The following is an 18,952-nucleotide window of genomic DNA, read 5'->3' as shown; positions in this document are numbered from 1 at the left end:
ACAAAGATCGGTTGAATGAATTGACAAGACATTTGCTTTTCATCATCCGCAGTTGAGATGGAAGCTTTGGAGAAATTTCGCAGTGGGCAACGGGGGTCAGGTGCGGTGTGTGGGAGAGGCCCCCTGACCCCCACAGGTCTTCCTCCCGAGTTCTTGCTAAGCCATCCCTAGACGATTCACAGAAGGCCCTGGGCAGAGAAAATATTGGTTAGGCAGGATCAGCCCCCCCCCCACCCTGTGGGCCTGTCCTTCCAAGGATCCCTTGAACTTCACTGCCTCAGAGACCCCAGACTCCCCCTAGTCAAAGCCAGAAGAAGTCGCCGTAGGTTAAACCTCGTCTCCCACGACCCGAACAGGAGACAAACGGCCCCCCTGGGAAGTACGAGTGCAGCCTAGCTGCGGGCCGGGCCACGGCTAGGACTCGGGGGGGGGGGGCCGGGGGGGGCACCGGGGGGGAGCGCGCGCCCGCACCCGCACCGCGCCCCCGGCCCCCCCGCCGGCCCCCGGCCGTCCCCCGGCCCGGAGAGGGGTCGGCGACCAGGACGGAGACCGCGCGCCCGGCCGGGGAGGGGGGCGCGGCGCGCGGCGGTGCTGTCCAGGGGGAGGCGGGCGGAGGGAAGGCGCGGCCGCCGCCGCCGCTGCCGCCTCGCCGGCGGCGACACAGACGCGGGGAGCGGCCGAGGCGGTGAGTCGCAGCGCCGTCCCTCCGGTTCTCTGCAGCCGGGGCCCGTCGGAGCGGCGGCCCGGGCGCGCGTGCGGGGCCCCCGGGCGGCGGGCGGCGGGCGGCGGGCGGGGCGCCGCTGCCGGGGGGATCCGCGCGCCCCGGGGCCGGGCGGGCGCAGGGGTGGGCGCGAGGAGCGCGCGGTCCTGGGGACCCGGTGCCCGCAGCCGTCCCCGGCGCGGCTCCCCGGGTCAGGTCCCTCGTCCTGCCCTCGGGGCCTCTGAGCGAAGAGAAGACCAAGCCAAAGACCCCGGGGATGGGTGGCAGGAAAGGAGAGAGCAAGTTCGCGCACGGCGCGCCGAGGCCGGAAGGGGGCGTTCGCGCGCCTGGTGGCCCGGGGACCGCGGGAGCGACCTCGGCGCGGGGGTCGGGGCCGAGGGCCCCCGCTCGCTCCCCCGCCTGCGGAGCCGGCCCGGAGAGGCTGCGGGAGGCTGGCGCGTGGTGTGGAGACCGGGGAGGGGGCTGGGGAGGCGCCCGAGGCGGTAGTCGAACCCCGGGGAGGAAGCGGCGTGCGCTTGGGACCCGGGACCTGAGAGATTTGCGTCTCTCGCGCTCGGGGACTCGGGAAGGGTGTGCTGGGGAGATGATGTGTTTGAGTGTTTCTCAGGGCATACCGGTTTATTTTTAGCTCCCAGAGAAGCAGGATGTGCAAAGTGGGTCGTATCAGCCCGGGAGGGGCAGGAGGTCTCCCTGTCCGCAGGAAATACACAAGTTTCTTGCTGCAGACGCTTGCTTGGACTCTCAAGCCCAGAGAAAGAAAGGCGCTGGGCTTGCTCTCCGGCGCCTCCCCGCCGGGGCCACTTTCTCCCTGCGGGCCTGTCTGAAGCCGCAGGCCCGGCCGGGCGAGCGTCCTTCTTTCCTTGAGTGCTGGCCCCAAATGAGGGTACGGTCCTGTGCGTAGGGCAGCTCGAGGCACACAGAAGTAGGGCTGCCAAGGTCTCGCTTGCCGAGAAGGAAACCACACAAGCTTGCTCAAAGTTTTCCGAGCTTTGTCTGATTTGAAAACAACAGACTTAAGCACGCAGCTGTCTTAGCAAGAGCAGGACTCTATGTCCAGGTTTCTCAGACCCAACTGGCCATGCTGGTGAGGTTTTTCACGCTGTCTGGGAGATGCCTGTGTTTTAGGGTCAAATGCAGGATGCAGGGACTGCAGAAGAGAAGGGGGTGGTATGATGGTGAGAGTGTGGGTGTATGGGAGGGAGACTACTGGGAGCTAAGTATGGATCTAGGGAGGGGCTTCCTTCAGAGAAGGAGGCTCAGGAACCTGAAATCCAAATGTTCAGGTGCCCAAACCAGACCCCTGGAAATTACTTCAGAGTCTCCCCCATTTCCAGCAGTCAGCATCAGTCCTGGAGATCCACAGACTCCCTGTAAGTGTGCTAGGTGACAGGGCTGTGGGGAGCATGGGCTGTGCAGCCAAACTGCTGGATGGGAGTTCTGGCTGGGACACAAGAAGCTCCTCAGCCCTTTCCTGATCTGTGGCATGAGACTGATAAGAGGTAGCAAACCTGTCTCAGGTGTGTTGTGAAGATAAAACGAATCAATACAGAGAGCACTTCACACAATGCCTTGTGCTTGTGTGCTGCAGAAATGTGAGCTCCTATTGTTGTTATTATATGTCCCCTTCTCTCTGTTTCTCCGGTCACTGATGTAGTTCATGTCCTTAGCACTTGCCTGAATTGTTCCAGTTGCCTTCACACTGGGTTCCTTGCTCTGAATCCAGACACTCTAGCTCCAGTCCATTCTCCAAACTGCAACTAGAATGCTCATCTGGAAAACAAAAATCTACGCCAGTCATGCTGCTTCATTTCCTTTAAAGGTTTTCCGTGGCTTTCAGGATAGAGTTCAGACTCCAGGGAATTTCATGACCTCACCCTCCTCGTTTCCTCCCCAGCCTCATCTCCCAGGCCTCTCCCTGTGTAGCTTCGGCTCCTCCCACCCTTCCTCATCTGGGTAACTCCTGGGAATCTTTCCCTACTCATCTGTAACAACACTGCCCACCAGCAGACCTCTTGGCAGCCCCCCTTCCCTGTCCCAGCTAATTGAGCTGCGCTTGCTTCCTGCTGCCATGTTACCCTGTGCATCCCCTCCCAGTGCCCTACAGCATCCTCTACACATGGATCTACCTCACCTGCAAGTGCCTTGAAAGATGGAGTGTGTCAGGAAATGTTTGTTGCATTAATAAATGGATATCAGTCAAGCGAAGTTCAGTCCTTTTCACTAAAGCCAGAAACAAACATGGAGAATAATAGGAAGTCCAAACCAATCCTTAGTATAATACTGCACAATAAAAAACAAAAACAAAAACAAAACAAAACAAAAAACTTTGGGAGATATTAAGGAATCAGCAGTTGGTCAAAAGCAGTGTGGTGTGCTACCTTGGAACCCAGTTCAGATGTATTTTTTAAACTATAAAGGGACAGACTAATAATGGGGAAATGTAGGGATTTGAACTCTTCCCTTCCTTCCATCATAAAAAGGTGGGCCTTCTCACACTAGGCTGTGAGGGGTGGGGGTCCAGCTCTTTGAAAAGGTTGTGCCGTGAATTTGGTTCTGGAGGCAGAGAAGAACATTACCACATGCATAGGCTTAATGACTCTTCCTTGGATTGTGGCTTCCCTGGGAGTGTGGACTTCCCTGGGAGCTTGTCCTGGGAGAGATAGGAAGAGAGCAGGAACTATGCTGCCATCAAAGCCCCTCTGTTAAATTTTAAGCAATTCAGTATGTTGTGTGGGTGCATTTCTGACGGAGGCAGTATTTCCAAAATTCCATTACTGGGATCTCAGGGACCTTGCAAAGGGAGCGAAGATGGAGCCCAGTTCTCTGAGACTGCCTCAGAGTCTCAAGGCTCCAGAGCAGGGGATTTTGGATAGCTGAGGAATCCAAAATACTTTTTACATTTTTAAAGGGTTATAAACAAAACAAATCAAAATACAAAGAAGAATATGTAATGGAGACCATGACTAAAACACTTACTCCTTAGTTCTTTACAGGAAAACTTTGCCAACTGCTGTTCTGGAGCTGAGACCATTGGTTTTATTTTTCATGTCATCTTGGTTTGATTGGTAGTGGCTACCAATCCAGGAGAGCTGGATTGAGTAGGTATCCAAGGCTGGATCTGGACTCAGCAGGAAAGAGTTCTGTGGTCAATTAGTGATGTCTGTCAGGGTGTGGGATTAGGAAGTGGTAGCTTACAATTTTTGTCCTTACCATCCTTCTATCTTTATCACCATGAGAGAGAGTATCACTGAGGGATAATGAAGGCAGAAATCAGGGACAGAACACACGAGTTCAAAGTCAATCTTAGAAGAAGCCAGGAAATTTCTACCACTACCTTAAACTATCACCACCATTAGCATTAGTGGCTTCTTTTTATCCTTCCTATATGTACTATGTATGTACATAGGGATTCCATTAAATTTTGTAATAATATTTTCAGGAGATGTGTATTATGATTAGGATTCAATTCTGTTGCAAGTGTCAAACAAACTTAAGTAAAAAAAGGGAAAAAAAGGAACATTATTTTGGCTTTTTAACTCCTCGGTCCAGAGGAAGATACTTCAGGTATGGCTTGATCCAGGGGTTAAGCATCATTACCAGGGCCTGATTTCTCTCTCTCTATTTACTGGTTTAGTTTCTTGAAGTTTCTTGAAGTTGGCACCATTTTTAGGTTCCATTTCCTTGTGGGTTTAAATCCAGCCAGAAAAGGAGAGACTCTATCCCAGAATTACTTGCAATGACTGGCTGTGGCTTCATTGGCTTTGATTGGGTCCACCACCTCTTCCTTTGGCTCCAGTGCCACAAGTTAGTAGAGCTTGGGCTTGATCACAGGTTTTATCCCTGAGGCTAAGAAGCAGGGAGCAGGGTAGTTCTCCAGGAGAATATTGTTAGAGAATGTTGTTCTCTAACCAGGAGATGGGCCAATGGATGTTGGATTACAAAGTAACAGATGTCCACCATCATACTGCTAGCATTCCCCTTCATAGATGAGGAAAACAGGTTCAGGGACACTCAATAACTTGTCCAAGGGCACATGGCTAATAAACAGTGGAGTTCTAATTTTAAACCCACAATTTATATGCTTAGTAGAATTATTTGTGAACAGAACATTTTTTTTTAAGTAGGCTCCACCCCCGACATGGGACTTGAACTCTTAACCCTGAGATTAAGTCTCATGCTCTGCCTACTGAGCCAGCCAGGTACCCCATGAACAGAACAATTTAAAGTGAGCATAGTAAAAGCTCTAATCTCTTATATCTGAAAATACGGCTAACTAACTTCAAGAAATGCTATGTATTGGCTGGCTAGAAGATAGGAGGAAAAAGAAGAGAAAGACTTCTTTGGCTGGATTTTTACTTAGAATGTCAAGCAATATTTTTTTTAGCAGTTTCCACATATTCAACATTGTGTTAAGTTCTAGTGATACAAGATGAATAAGATCTAGTCCCCTACCTTTAAGAAACTTATATTCCACTGTGAAAGTGCAAGACATACTTAGGGGACAGGTTGCCTGGAATGAGAACTGTGTGGTGGGGGAAGGTGGAGGAGCAGAGCCCCTTTGATGGGGACAGTGACCTTTCAGTTTGTTTACTGTCATGTCCCCACTGCAGTGCTGTGTGTGATAGGCAAGCAATAAGTGTTTCTTGAATATGTTATTTTTTTTATTGTGGTTAAATATAAATAACACAACATTTACCTTGTGAACCATTTTTAAGTGTAAAGTTCTGTGGCATTAAGTACATTTGTGTTACTGTGCCACTGTCACCGCCATCCATCCCCAGAACTTTTTCATCTTTCCTTTAAAAAAAAAAAAAGATTTCATTTATTTATTCAGGAGAGACAGAGAGAGAGAGAGAGAGAGGCAGAGACACAGGCAGAGGGAGAAGCAGGCTCCATGCAGGGAGCCTGACATAGGACTCAGTCCCAGGTCTCCAGGATCACACCCCAGGCTGCAGACGGTGCTAAACCGCTGTGCCACCAGGGCTGCCCCTTTTTCATCTTTCCAAACTGAAACTCTATACCCAGTACAAAAAAACTCTCCTTCTCCAAATCCAGCCCCTGGCAACCACCTTTCATTGTACTTTGTGTCTGTCTGAATTTGACTACTCTAGGTACCTTATGTTACATGGAATCGTACAATATTTGTCACTTTGTGACTGGCTTATTTCACTTAACATTATGTCTTCAAGTTTACCCATGGTGTAGCATGGGTCCGAATTTCCTTTCTTTTTAAAGCTGAGTAATACTGCATTGTAGGTGTACACTACATTTTGTTTATCCGTTCATTTACCAACAGGTACTTGCGGTGCTTCCACCTTTTGGCTATTGTGAATAATGCCATTGTGACCATCGATGATGGTATCTGTTTGAGATCTGCTATCAGTTCTTTTGGGTATATGCCCAGAAGTGGGATTGCTAGATCACGTGGTAATTTTTTTTAATTTTTTGTTTTCTACAGCAGTTACCATGTTACAGGCCCACCAGCAATACACATGGGTTCCCATTCCTCCACGTCCTTGCCAACACTAGCTATTTTCAGGTTTTTTTTTTTTTTTTTAATGTAGTAGCCATTCTAGGGAGTGTGAAATGTTTAATATAGTCTTCAAAGTAGATTGGGATCAAATTGTGAGGGACAGTAGTAAGTAGAGTCTGAATTTCATTTGGAGGAGCTGTTGAGTATTTGTTGCCTTGTGACACTGGCATGATCACTTCCCTACATTAGAGAGAGAGTGAAGAGAGGAAGGGCAGTAGGGAAGTTAGGGGGTGATTTTAATTATTAAGATGAAAGAGATCCTAATAGTTTTCTCCACATGTATACAACTGAGGATATTATATTTATTGCCCCACAAAAAAGTATTGGACTTGGGGAGGAAAAGTAAATGTGTCACCAAGCTAACTCACGACCAGGGATGGCACAGATAAGTTGACCACTATTGGTAACAATGACAGTAATGATTGCAAATGCCTTGATGCACACTTTCTGTGAACACGGCAGTGTTCTAAACATTAATTTGATTCTGATAAGTCCTTCAGAGGGTTTATCAGCCAGAGTTCATAGGGAGGCAGATGACACACTCACAGGGCATAACTGGAGAAAGTTTAGTGAGGGGACTCTTTACAAAGATGTGGGCAGAGTTAAGGGAAGCTGCCAAGAGTGGCCCGCAAGGCATGTAAGCCTTCACTATCCCAGCCCCGAAAGAGTGATGTGAGAGCAGCATGTGGAATTGGTCTTTAGTAGAGGAATACAGTTAATGCCAAACTTTGGCCTGTCATGGAGGCATCCAGGTGAGTGAGTCCCCAACTACTCTTTTCTCCCGTCTCTGAGTTCTGCTGGTGCCACCTGATTGACCAACCTAATCAGAAGCCAGAGGGCAAGAAAACCTGTTGGATATAAGGACTAGTCTTACCTGGAAATCAGCCTCCCAGGGCTGAGAATGGAGTGGAGAAGGGAGGAATCTGGATCTGGAGAGGAAAGCAGAGAGGATCCAGCAGGCGGAGTGAGCACTATGGTGAGCCTTATTTCACAGGTGAGGGAACTAAAACATTAAGAGGTTGAATGACCTACCCAAGGTCACTAATAAGTTGTGGGGCTGAGATTTGAACCCAGGAACATTTTCACCATACATCCAGTCCGATCTGGTATGTTAGATTTTTTTTTCCAAACCTGTGTGTTTTCATTCTTTGGGAATAATCTGATTTGTACAAATTTCGCTTGGCTGTCAAAATGTAGAGTAAATGCTCAGAATTTCTTCCTCTTCCCCCCTCCCCTAAATAACAACATGTATTTCATATGTATGTTTCATAGCTGAATGATTATATTTAGATTAAAAATATCTTTTTATATAATTGGTGGGGGGTGACAATATGTCCTTGAAATACATGTGAGAAAGTTATGTTTGTTTTGTTCTTAGCTGAAAGCTCCAAAGGAGTTGATAGTGTAATTTGGCTGCTTAAACATTAATGAGACCTAGGGCTGTGTTAGAAGGAGAGTGTCCAGTACAAGGGAGATGGTATTTCCCTCTGTGCTGTCTTGGCAGGAGGAAGTTCAGCAAGCAGTGTCTAGTGTGGGGGAGCCCACCTCCCCCAAGGCATGAATGAAGGCCTCTCTAGCCAGAAAAAGCTCTGTGGGAGCCCAATTATTGTGGTCTACACATATATGAAGCATTGCATCAGAGAAAAAAAAAATCTATTCTAGGGTCAGAAGTAGGCTGCTGGTGCAGCATGGGCTGCATTGGAAGGCCTCATATTTTCCGTGCTTGGAGGTTGTGAAGCTGAGGCCACGGGTGGGAGATGTGGTCAAGGGCTTATGTTAGTTTCCTGTGGCCTGTATAACAACTTACCACAAACTGGGTGGCTTAAAATAACAGAAATATGTTTTCTCACCGTTCTGGAGGGCAGAAGTCCAAAATCAAGATAGCAGCACAGCCAGGCCCCCAGAAGCTTTGTGGGGAGAATTCTTTGCTTGTCCATCCCAGCGGCAGGTGGCTGTCAGCATTCCTGGGCTCAAGGCTGCATCACACTCATCTCTGCCTCCATGGTCACGTGGCCTCCTTCTCTCCTCTGTGTGTCTCTTATAAAGGACATTTGTTGTTAGATTTAGGGTTCACCTGGATAATCCAGGATTATTTTATTTTGAGATCCTTCACCTGGATAATCCAGGGTTATTTTATTTTGAGATCCTTAACTTAATTACCTCCTTTTTCCAAATAAGATCACATTCACCTGTTCCCAGAGTTTGGAAGTGGGCATGTTTTTGGGGGGCCACCATTCATCCTGCTGCAGGGCTCATGAGTGTACACTGTTACCCTTGATCCTCTGATTCTGTCATGATGCTCCTAGATTTGGTTGACCACCTGGATTCTAGGTTCCTTCACACAGTAGAGGTTTTATAAACACTTCTGATTTGATCTATTGAAATTTTATTCTAACTTTAAACAATAAAACAAACAAAATACTTAAAATCTACCATCTCTTATTTCTGATGTGGAGGGGTGAGTGAAAGAGGCTCTCAAAAACCACTTGGTCCCTGCCTTGAATGGAAGCTTTCTGTGCTTTGCTTTACCCAGTGGCCTGGGAGGAGATGAATGGGGGGGAGACATTGTCCCTATCCTGGCTTCTCACCTGGACTTTCCCAGATACTTTCACAAAGTAATTACTCAGAGAAAGGCTAAGGATGTGGGGGTCTTTCAGGAAAGGGCAACAGAAGCAATATAGGCTCCAGTTTCTAGGCTTTTTGAAAAGCATCAGCTTGGAAATAACGGTCTGTAACTGATGCTGGCCCATCAATGAGCCTTCCATGAATGTGTTTTCAGTACCTTGTCCTGCACTGGGGCCTATGTTCACTGGGCACACAAGGCAAGGTCAAGGGTAGCACTGGCAATTACCTGGCTAATTCGAAGACCATATCCCATCACATGGGGGTACATCAACAGAGTCCACCCAGGGCACAAATTATTCTGCTTGGTTGTCTGCACTGATCACATTCACGTTCTCTTATGAGGCCAAATCCATTCCCTCTGTGCTGTGGAGAGGCTGTTGTATTTAAGTTCCGTGTCTCTCCAGGGGGCAGCTTATTTTGGTTTCTCAGCCACTTTTCAGTTTGACTTCAAAAGAGAAAGAGGAAAGAAAAAAAAAAAAGGTAAAATGCCCTCTCACTTTATTATGCTATATATTCTGCTGTATCATTGTTACTCTGGTTAATATTAACTTTGGGTCTGTCTGCTTTGAATAATACACTTGGAATCTTACAAAACTTAAGAGAATTTCGTCTCACCAGCTGAGGAAAATGTTTTGCCTTGCCCAAGACCAGCTACTTAATTTGCGAGGCCCAGTACAAATTGAAAAAATGTAGGCCCTTGTTTAAAAATTATTGAGAATTTCAGGGCACCTGAGTGGCTCAGGCAATTGGGTGTCTGCCTTCAGCTCGGGTCATGATCCCAGGGTCCTGGAATCGAGTCAGTCTCCCTGCTCAGTGGGAGTCTGCTTCTCTCTTTCCCTCTACCCCTCCCCCTGCTCATGGTCTCTCTCAAAAAAGTAAAACCTTAAAAAAAAAATTATCTAGAATCTTAAAATGGTGTCAGCAGAGCATTAGACCAGCCGTGGGGGCTCTTCCAAGCATGGGGCCCCGTGTAACTACAAAGGGCACTTGCCTTTGAACTGCCCTGGCCTTACACACATGCTGAGGATGACACCTTGCTAATGTAGCACCTTCCACACCCCTGCAAAGAGTGACTGGGTCAGTTTACTCTGCCTTAGTGGGAGCACACTCTTCTGCAGGGGTGAGGACACAGCAAGCAGGCTGGACATCTCTTGTGGGCTCTTCCACCTTCTCTTTCCTCCCTCAGCCACCTGCTCTGTGTCCTGAGAGGCGTCAAGGGCCATCTTTGTCTTTGATTTCCGGTATAATTTGGTCAGTGGTGGGTCCAGCCCACTACTTGGGAGAGTGGGAGGAGAGTCGGGGAGGCCGTTTATTTCCATGTTCCCTCCTGCTGGGTGGAACTGCATGCCTCAGTTGGCTTCTTGTGTGTGCTGAAGGCTGCAGCTCATGCCAGGCATCTTCGCCATCCAGCCACTTTCTTTGGAATTCCTTTACATCCCCACCTCACACACGGAGGCTGAGGGATGGTAACAGCTTCCTGCTGTTGTCAGTCTTGGCTGCTTTTCTAAACCCTTCATTATTTTTTTCTCAGTAGCCTCTCCAATAGGATTCCTTGGTGGATTAAAAAGCTCCTACTTCCTACCTGCACCCTGGCTGATTCAGCAGCCCTCTGCCAGGATGGGACCACACTTTGTGTTGCTACAGAGCAGAAAGAGAAGCTGATAGCTCTCCTGGCTACTGTGCCAACTCGGGGTCAGGCTGGGCCAACGGGAAGCAGCATGTGCACATCTGCAGGGGCAGGGAGCATACACTTGGGGATCAGGCATTTTCATTCTCTGCTAACACTTGGGCAAGTCGTAGAAAATGAGCATAATGACAGTTCACTGCTAGGGCTGTTTTGAGCCTGGTGTGAGAGCAAATGTGCGTCATGCCTAGCACAGTGCCTGGTATACAGTAAGGGCTCAAGAAGCATTGTTACCTTGACCACAGTTTCTATGGAGTATCTCACTCAAGGGGATCCACTGTCCACTTTGTCTCTGATCTGAACTGCGCCACTTACAGCCTGGATTACATGAATGATTATCAATTATTCACTGCTTCACTGTTGTTTTGGGTATTATTTCTGTCTTCTTAGCTAGATTGTAATGTTCTAGAAGTCAGGGACTTTATCTTACAAAATTTTTTTGAACTAATCTAAGTTTTCGACCTAGTTGCTAGCACACTGTTAATTGGTTAAGAAATATGTCTTGGTTAAATATAAGGTAACCATATTATTTATTGTTCATACTGGATACTTTTGAAAATGAAAGTAGAGTACTTTTTAAAGATTTTATTTATTTATTTTAAAGATTTATTTATTATTTACTTATTTAAAGACATACAGAGGCAGAGACACAGGTAGAGGGAGGAGCAGGCTCCTCTGGGGAACCTGATGCAGGACTCAATCCCAGGACCTTGGGATCACGCCCTGAGCCTAAGGCAGAGACTCAACCACTGAGCCATTCCAAGAGGAATAGTTTTGAATAATTACCTCAAAACAAGAGGTGTGAACACAGACTATCTTAGGCAAATGGGGACATAGAGTCATTCTAGTTAAGTGGAGCTTAAGATAGCTTTCCAGGGATCCCTGGGTGGCCCAGGGTTCCTGGGATCGAGTCCTGTGTCAGGCTCCCTGTGTGGAGCCTGCTTCTCCCTCTGCCTCTCTCTCTGTGTCTATCATGAATAAATAAACAATCTTTTTTTTTTTTAATTTTTATTTATTTATGATAGTCACAGAGAGAGAGAGAGGCAGAGACACAGGCAGAGGGAGAAGCAGGCTCCATGCACCGGGAGCCCGACGTGGGATTCGATCCGGGGTCTCCAGGATCGCGCCCTGGGCCAAAGGCAGGCGCCAAACCGCTGCGCCACCCAGGGATCCCAACAATCTTTTTTTTTTTTTTTAAAAAGATAGCTTTCCAAATGTTGTTTTAGAATTTGCTAGCCTACCCTCACTTGTATTAGTCTGCCTTTGGTTGATGAGACAAAAACATGGTATTTAAAAAATATAGGAAAAATATGTTTAACATTCCTAGTAAAATTTTGGCCTGATTTGAGGCAATGGGTTAGGGCTTCTTATATAGAGACCTACCTTTATATCTTCTTATTCTACTTTCTACTGGATACCAACTTATGCAACTCTCTTCTGCACTTACCTTTTTTCTTTTACCATATATAGTCTAGTTATTGTCCTTCTTGGAATAGTGATCACTTATGTTCAAAGATGGCAAAAATAGATTTATATACATATATTTTTCTGAACATCTTTGTCTTTGTATTTCTGGTTGCCTAGGTGACATTTCCAAGAGAATGCACGCTAATCTGCTATTATTATAGCAGAGATAAGATGGAAACTATTTTTAGGCCCTTTTATACCTCTCCTTTTCTCCACCAGACCATTTAATTGGTTTATTTCTTCTGTTTGCATTATTGAAAGGCACCTATAACTTCCTTCCTCTGGTTCTGATTTGGGGACTGTAACTTTCTGAAAAATGATGCAGTAATTCAATACTTCATCATTCAGAATTACTGTATCTGTACGGATTGTCTGTTCATTTGGGTAGTTGATATCAGTTGTTGTTTTTACAGATTGTCCAAGTCAGGCTTAGGCAGGAGATATTTTTGGTGTAAGTAAAAAAGAATGTGGATGCAATCTGTAGTTCTGTAGCAGAAAGAGCATATCCACTCTGGAACTGGATTGGCTTGGCTTCGTTCAGTCTTAATGCTGTCACTTACTAGCTGCACAACCTCCTGGAACTTATACCTTTAGTTTATAACTGGGGCAACGATGTTACTGCTTCATGGGGTTGCTGTAAGGGTTGAGAAGGTTAAGTGGCTAACACAGATGCGAGCATGAGGTGCAACATCTCAGGTACAGAAGTTATGCTGCTGGTGTGGCTGTTCTTTCATGACAAAGGTACAAATGCACCACCACTCAGAAAATAATGTCACACAAGACACTACAAATACTTGAATTTACTAAGGAGATAAATTAGAGGGATTGTTATTTTCTTCACTAAAATTTTTTTACTAACATCTTTTACTAAAATGTTCTTTTATAAATCAGTGTTAATATTTGGAATATTTTCTTTCATTATTTTTTTTTAAGATTTTACTTTTTTAAGTAATCTCCACACCCAACTGGGGCCCCAACTCACAACCCTGAGATCAAGATCAAGAGTTGTATACTCTATGGATTTAGCCAGCCAGGCTCTCATTCTTTCATTATTTTTATGTAAGGATATGTAGGATGCATATCTCTAAAGTATCATGCAATAAGAGATTTTGAATGTTTACCTGACCATTTAATGTACCCGAAGGGGAAATATTTAGCGTAACTCAGTATTAGGGATAGGACCTGAAATACTGCAATCGGGATTTGAGATTATTAATTTGGATTGCATGGGAAGTGTGAGGGGAGAGATGGACTTTAATCTGTTGTCATTTAAAATTGTTTAATATGGAGGTGTGGTCCTGGCTGGGGTTCCTTTAGTTCTCATTCTTTTTCATTGTTATTCTATTCAGATTTATCATTTGATAAGTGAGGTAGATTGCTGCATCATTGTCCAGGAGTTTGTTTTGTTGCCCTTGAGGAGAAACAGGGAGGAAGAAGCATCCAGGCAAACAGACGTACAGACAGGCACACGCAGGCACATTTCTTTAGACATGTGATCTAAAATTTCTATTAGAATATTTACAGGAAGAGCGCTTTGATGGGGTTTTTTACTGTGGTTTATAGGAAGGGGAGGATTGGGATGCGGTGGGAAGGCTGTGATGTTGAGTTCCCATCACCTCACCCTTTGGAAGACATGCCAGCCACTTCCAAGCCAGGCCAAAGGACAAACAGTGAGAATCAGAAGTCAGTCCTGGCCTCTGAAGTTTCTTGAGAGAGTAACAGGAATTCTGTGCCTTAGATTTTTTCAAATGTAGTCATTTATTTATATATTTATTTCAAATATATCATTTATTTTTTTAACTTTTATTTTTTTAAAGATTTTATTTATTTATTCATGAGAGACACACAGAGAGAGGCAGAGACACAGGCAGAGGGAGAAGCAGACTCCCTGCAAGAAGCCCAATGTGGGATTTGATCCTTGGACCCCAGGATCATGCCCTGAGCTGAAAACAGACACTTAACGGCTAAGCCACCCAGGTGTCCCTCAAATATAACATTTAAAGAATATGTTCCCCAGACCTTGGCCACTATTCTCTCCATACCTTCATTTCTATCCTTATTAAAGGAAAGCATTATCATGAAATAAGATCTGCATGCTATAGATTAGAAAGAAAAAAAAGTTACCATAATTCAGATATTCAAAGGCAAACAGGGTTAGTATTTGGAACATTTCTTTTCATTATTTTTATAAAGAAATATTTTTCTTAGTTACACAGTCACACTTCTATGTAATTTTAAAATTAAGTTTTCATTTAACCATATACCCTGGGCTATGATACTGTGATATAATAAGAAATATATAGTTTGGGTCTCTGTCCCTAGTTCCTGGTACAGACCTCCTTAAAAACCCAGGGAATTTCTGAGTGATGGGAGTAGGATGAGTGTCCTTTATTGTTCATTAATAAACTGCTTCCAGCCACATCTGCCTTTATGTTAAAGGGGTAACTCTAGGAAGAGAGGGGCTGGTGGCCAAAGGAACCAACCATGTAATCAGAGGGTTGGAACTTTCAGGCCCCTATTCTACCCCCAGGAAGGGAAGAGAAGCTGGAGATGGACTTCAATTACCAGTGGCCAATGATTTAATCACTTGAGTCTACATAATTTTAGAGCCTCCATAAAATACCATATGGTTTCACTCATATGCAGAATTTAAGAAAGAAAACAGAGGAGCAAAGGGATGAAAAAAAGAGAGACAGAGGCAAACCAAGAAACAGACTCTTAACTATAGAGAACAAACTGATGGTTCGCAGAGGGGAGGTGGGTAAGGGGGATGGGGAAATAAGAGGTGGGGGCTAAGGAGGGCACTCGTTGTGATAACCACCAGGTATTCTATGGAAGTATTGAATCCCAATATTGTGCACCTGAAACTAATATTATACTGTATGTTGACTAACTGGAATTTAAATACAAAGTTAGAAAAAAAGCCTAAACAGTGGGGTTCAGAGAGCTTCCAAGGTGCTGAGCACATCAGAGTGCTGGTAAAGTGGTTTACCAGAGAGAATGTGGAAGCTCCCCACCTCTTCCCCCATACCTTGTCCTATGCATCTTTTCCATGTGGCTGTTTTTGAACCATATCCTTTAATAATAAACCAATAATCTAGCAAGTAAACTGTGTTCCTGAGTTCTGTGAGCTGTTCTGGTGAGTTTTGGATCCAAGGAGTATATCATGGAAACCCCTGATTTACAGCCAATTGGTCAGAAGTCCAAGTATCTGTGATTTGCAACTGGCATTTGAATTGGGCGGCAGTCTTATGGGACTGAGCCCTCAGTCTGTGGGGCCACCACCTACCTCTGGGTTGTCAGCATCAAAATTGAATTATAGGACACAGTTGGTATCTGGAGAATTGGAGCATTGCTTGGTATGGAGAAAACCCTCACATGTTTGTGTCAGAAGTAAAACACTGAGAGTAAAAGAAATGCAAGTTTTTACTTCTATGAGAATTTTATATTTTGTGCTAAATATTCTTTGTAGACAATGCTTAGTAGGGTATATAATATCTCATCAAATGGATATACCTCAGTTTACTTAGACATTCCATTATTGGTCATTTGGTCAAAATTTTAAATAATAGTTTTGCACAAAATCTTTTTCTGTATATGAGATTATAGCCTATGATATATTTCCAGTGGATTTAAGAGGTTAGATGTTATGTTTGAACTTCTATTAAAAACTCTTGACTTATTTTGCCATTTGCTTTCTAAATGGGAATTTGGAAATTAATGTGGAAATCTAAGCAGTTCATGTTGTATGACTGTGTTGGTTTAATCTACTTTTCTCTTACCTTGGCTATCATCATTTTGAAATTCTTTTTCTAATTTGGCCACCAAAAATATTTTATTTGCCTCTCTATTTCTTTGATTACTAATGTGGCTGAACATTTCTTTTTCAGGTTGTATTCCAGTTGCATTTCCTCTTTTCCTAATTTTCTATTATATGTTCTTTGTATATTTTTCTCATCAGTTATAATAAATTTTTTTTTCAAATTATAATCCAGGACAAAGATACGTGAAGGAAGGGCTTTCCTGGACAGTGTTTACTCTCAGGCCTCCCCAGCAGCCAGTGTGAAAGGCCTGAGGTGTGTCTCCCTACCTTTCTCTTTGTACATACAAATACAGTCTTTTTAAAGATCAAAAGGGACTCCTTTTCTTATTACCAAAACAGTCATATTAGATACATTTTTCTGGGGATCCCTGGGTGGCGCAGCGGTTTAGCACCTGCCTTTGGCCCAGGGCGCGATCCTGGAGACCCAGGATCGAATCCCACGTCAGGCTCCCTGCATGGAGCCTGCTTCTCCCTCTGCCTATGTCTCTGCCTCTCTCTCTCTCTGTGATGACTATCATAAATAAATAAAATTAAAAAAAGATACATTTTTCTGTAACCTTGCTTTGTTTTACACTTAAAATAGATCTCATGGGCATAAGGTCTTTAATAATATGTAATAAAATATTTTTGGACACATTTGCTACAATTATTTCCTCTGAATTGCTTGCACCATGATGTAGTTTTCAGTTGTTAAGTGGGCAAACGTTTCACTATGACTTCTACCATTGATAGGACAGCCTACTCCATTCTTGCACAGGTTTTGATAAATAATCAGCTCTGTTTTCTATTGGTTTCAAAGAATTCTTCACATTAAAGACCCCATATTATTAGTTAACACAACTATATTTTGGTGGAGAGCAAGGAGGAAATGAGGATGTAAACTGATTATTTTTCTCTTTTAACTTGCTAACTAATTGTCTCAGCACACTTTACTAAATGGCGTTTTTTTTTAAAGATTTATTTATTTATTTTATAGAGAGAGTGAGAGAAAGAGCACACAAGTGGGTAAAGGGCTGAGGGAGAGGAAGAGAGAATCTCAAGCTGGCTCCCTGCTGAGTGTGGAGCCAGACATAGGGCACGATCCCATGACCCTGAGATTGTGATCTGAGCCAAAATCGAGAGTTGGATGCCCAACTGACTGAGCCACTCAGGCACCACTCTGGTGTTTTTCTTTTTCTCTCTCTTTCTTTTTTTAACCTTTCCATAAAACAAGTGACTTATCTTATTTGTGTATTTTTTTTTACAACTATAAACAAGTGGTATTGTAATCAGAAGAGTTTTTTCTAAGGGAAGGATGATTTTTTTTTCATTTCCCTGGATGCCACTCAATCTGACAGTTAACTATTTTCTATTATGCTATCTATTTTTCTGTTGTTCCTTTGGATTCCCTTTTACAGAGTTAAATTTATCTTTGAAACTTCAAGTTTGGGGATCCCTGGGTGGCGCAGCGGTTTGGTGCCTGCCTTTGGCCCCAGGGCGCGATCCTGGAGACCCGGGATCGAATCCCACGTCGGGCTCCCGGTGCATGGAGCCTGCTTCTCCCTCTGCCTGTGTCTCTGCCTCTCTCTCTCTCTCTCTCTCTCTCTCTCTGTGTGTGTGTGTGACTATCATAAATAAATAAAAATTAAAAAAAAAAAGAAAAGAAACTTCAAGTTTGATCACCATGTAGGAACTCTCAGAGAGGTCTTAATGATAGTTTGGCCTAGAAATGAGGGCTTTTCCAGGAGTAGTATTAATATTTCTTTAATAAACATTTGTTGTGTGTCTGCTCTGTTCAGGGCAGTCTGTCAGATGTGGGTAATACAAGATGAATAAAACACTTTTTACCCTCCTCAATGGATTTACACCCATTACCTTAGCATTTAGTAACTTTTACTAAATCAAGTCCTTCACTAAAGGATGACAATATTTTGTGTTGCACTCACTGTAATGTCTTGAAACCTCATGGCAGGGGATGACATTTTCTATTTTCTATTGAGCAAGTCTTGCACGTGTGTTGGATGCTGTACCCTATTCAAAGCACTGCTGCGTGGTACTTAAAAACACCCGAGGACTTGGCCAATGCATATTTTACAAGCTAAGACCAGCCAGAGACCTGCAGTATCAGTGTCTCTTGTTTCTAAATACACTTTTCGGCCCAGCTTCTCTTCCTTTGGACATTTAGGTTACTCATTTGGCTACCCAGGATCTAAAAATAAACCTAGAAACTTTGAGTTTTTTTTTTCTTGGCTGATTGATGTGTTTTTGTGTCTTCCAAACTGCGCTGTGTAACTATTTACTTTTGCATTATGTATAGCACTTAGCAACCAACAGTGGAAATGAAAGCTAAGAGCACAGGCAGTCCCCAGCTGAGCTAGGGGAATGGGCCAGCCCAAGTCTCAGAGAATTCTCCTTCTCTCCCCTCAATTCCTGCGTGTTGCCACCATAGCCCTGGCATCCACCATGCTGGCCTCAGGTTCCTGCTTTTTGCCTTCTCTGCTGGTGGCCAAGTAGGGACCAGAAGGAGGGACAAGAAGGACCCTTCCTGCTTCTGCCCTTATCCGTGTTGGGGCCCTGAGCTGGTCAGCGTGGGTGGGGTGAGAGGAAGGAGGGCAGGCCTTGGCCACCACTAGTGTCTTGGCACTAGTGACAGTCCTGTAGGGTCAGAAGCCCTGAAACACTATGTCTTATTTGGAACTCTGAATGCATTTTCATAAAGGAAGGTCACAAGTTGTGTCTGGACTGTGCAGGACCCACAGGACAAAACTATGTGATTTCTTAGGAACTCTGGGTTTAGGATGGCTCTTTTAGGGTGACATACTCAGTGCTTAGAACATTGTTGTTAGAGGAGAAGACCCTCCAGATTTTAAACATTCCAGGTTGGAACTGGATCAGAAACTTAGCACAATCAGTTTGTAATTCAAGGGCTTATTCCCACGTGGGAATGTCCTCTTGCCTGAGACACTGGAGTGTGCCTGACATGTTCATTTCTCTCCCCTGGCCCTCTTCTATAGCTGTAAGAATATGCTAGTTCTCTAATTTTTAGAGTAGCAACTACACTCAAAAACTCATAGCCTGACTCTACCAAAAGAGGGGAGGGAAAAAGACCTAGGGAATATA

General features: G+C 44.6%; 1 protein-coding gene across 3 annotated transcripts in view; it reads left to right on the top strand.

Moving 5' to 3' along the window:
• The first annotated feature begins 625 nt into the window (after positions 1-625).
• Positions 626-18,952, top strand: part of NCALD (neurocalcin delta) — a 377,982-nt gene continuing 359,655 nt past the window's right edge. Inside the window, exon 1 of one of the 3 annotated variants that reach the window (XM_055303513.1) lies at positions 626-685. The gene's annotated coding sequence lies outside the window, so the exon portion shown is untranslated. The remainder of the gene's footprint in view (positions 686-18,952) is intronic. The other 2 variants (XM_055303509.1, XM_055303512.1) reach the window with 2 other exon arrangements.

This window comes from Nyctereutes procyonoides, unplaced genomic scaffold (assembly GCF_905146905.1).
Source record: "Nyctereutes procyonoides isolate TBG_1078 unplaced genomic scaffold, NYPRO_anot_genome, whole genome shotgun sequence".
Taxonomy (NCBI): domain Eukaryota; kingdom Metazoa; phylum Chordata; class Mammalia; order Carnivora; family Canidae; genus Nyctereutes; species Nyctereutes procyonoides.
The sequence above is the reverse complement of the archived record's forward strand: the minus strand, read 5'-3'. Positions and strand labels throughout refer to the sequence as shown.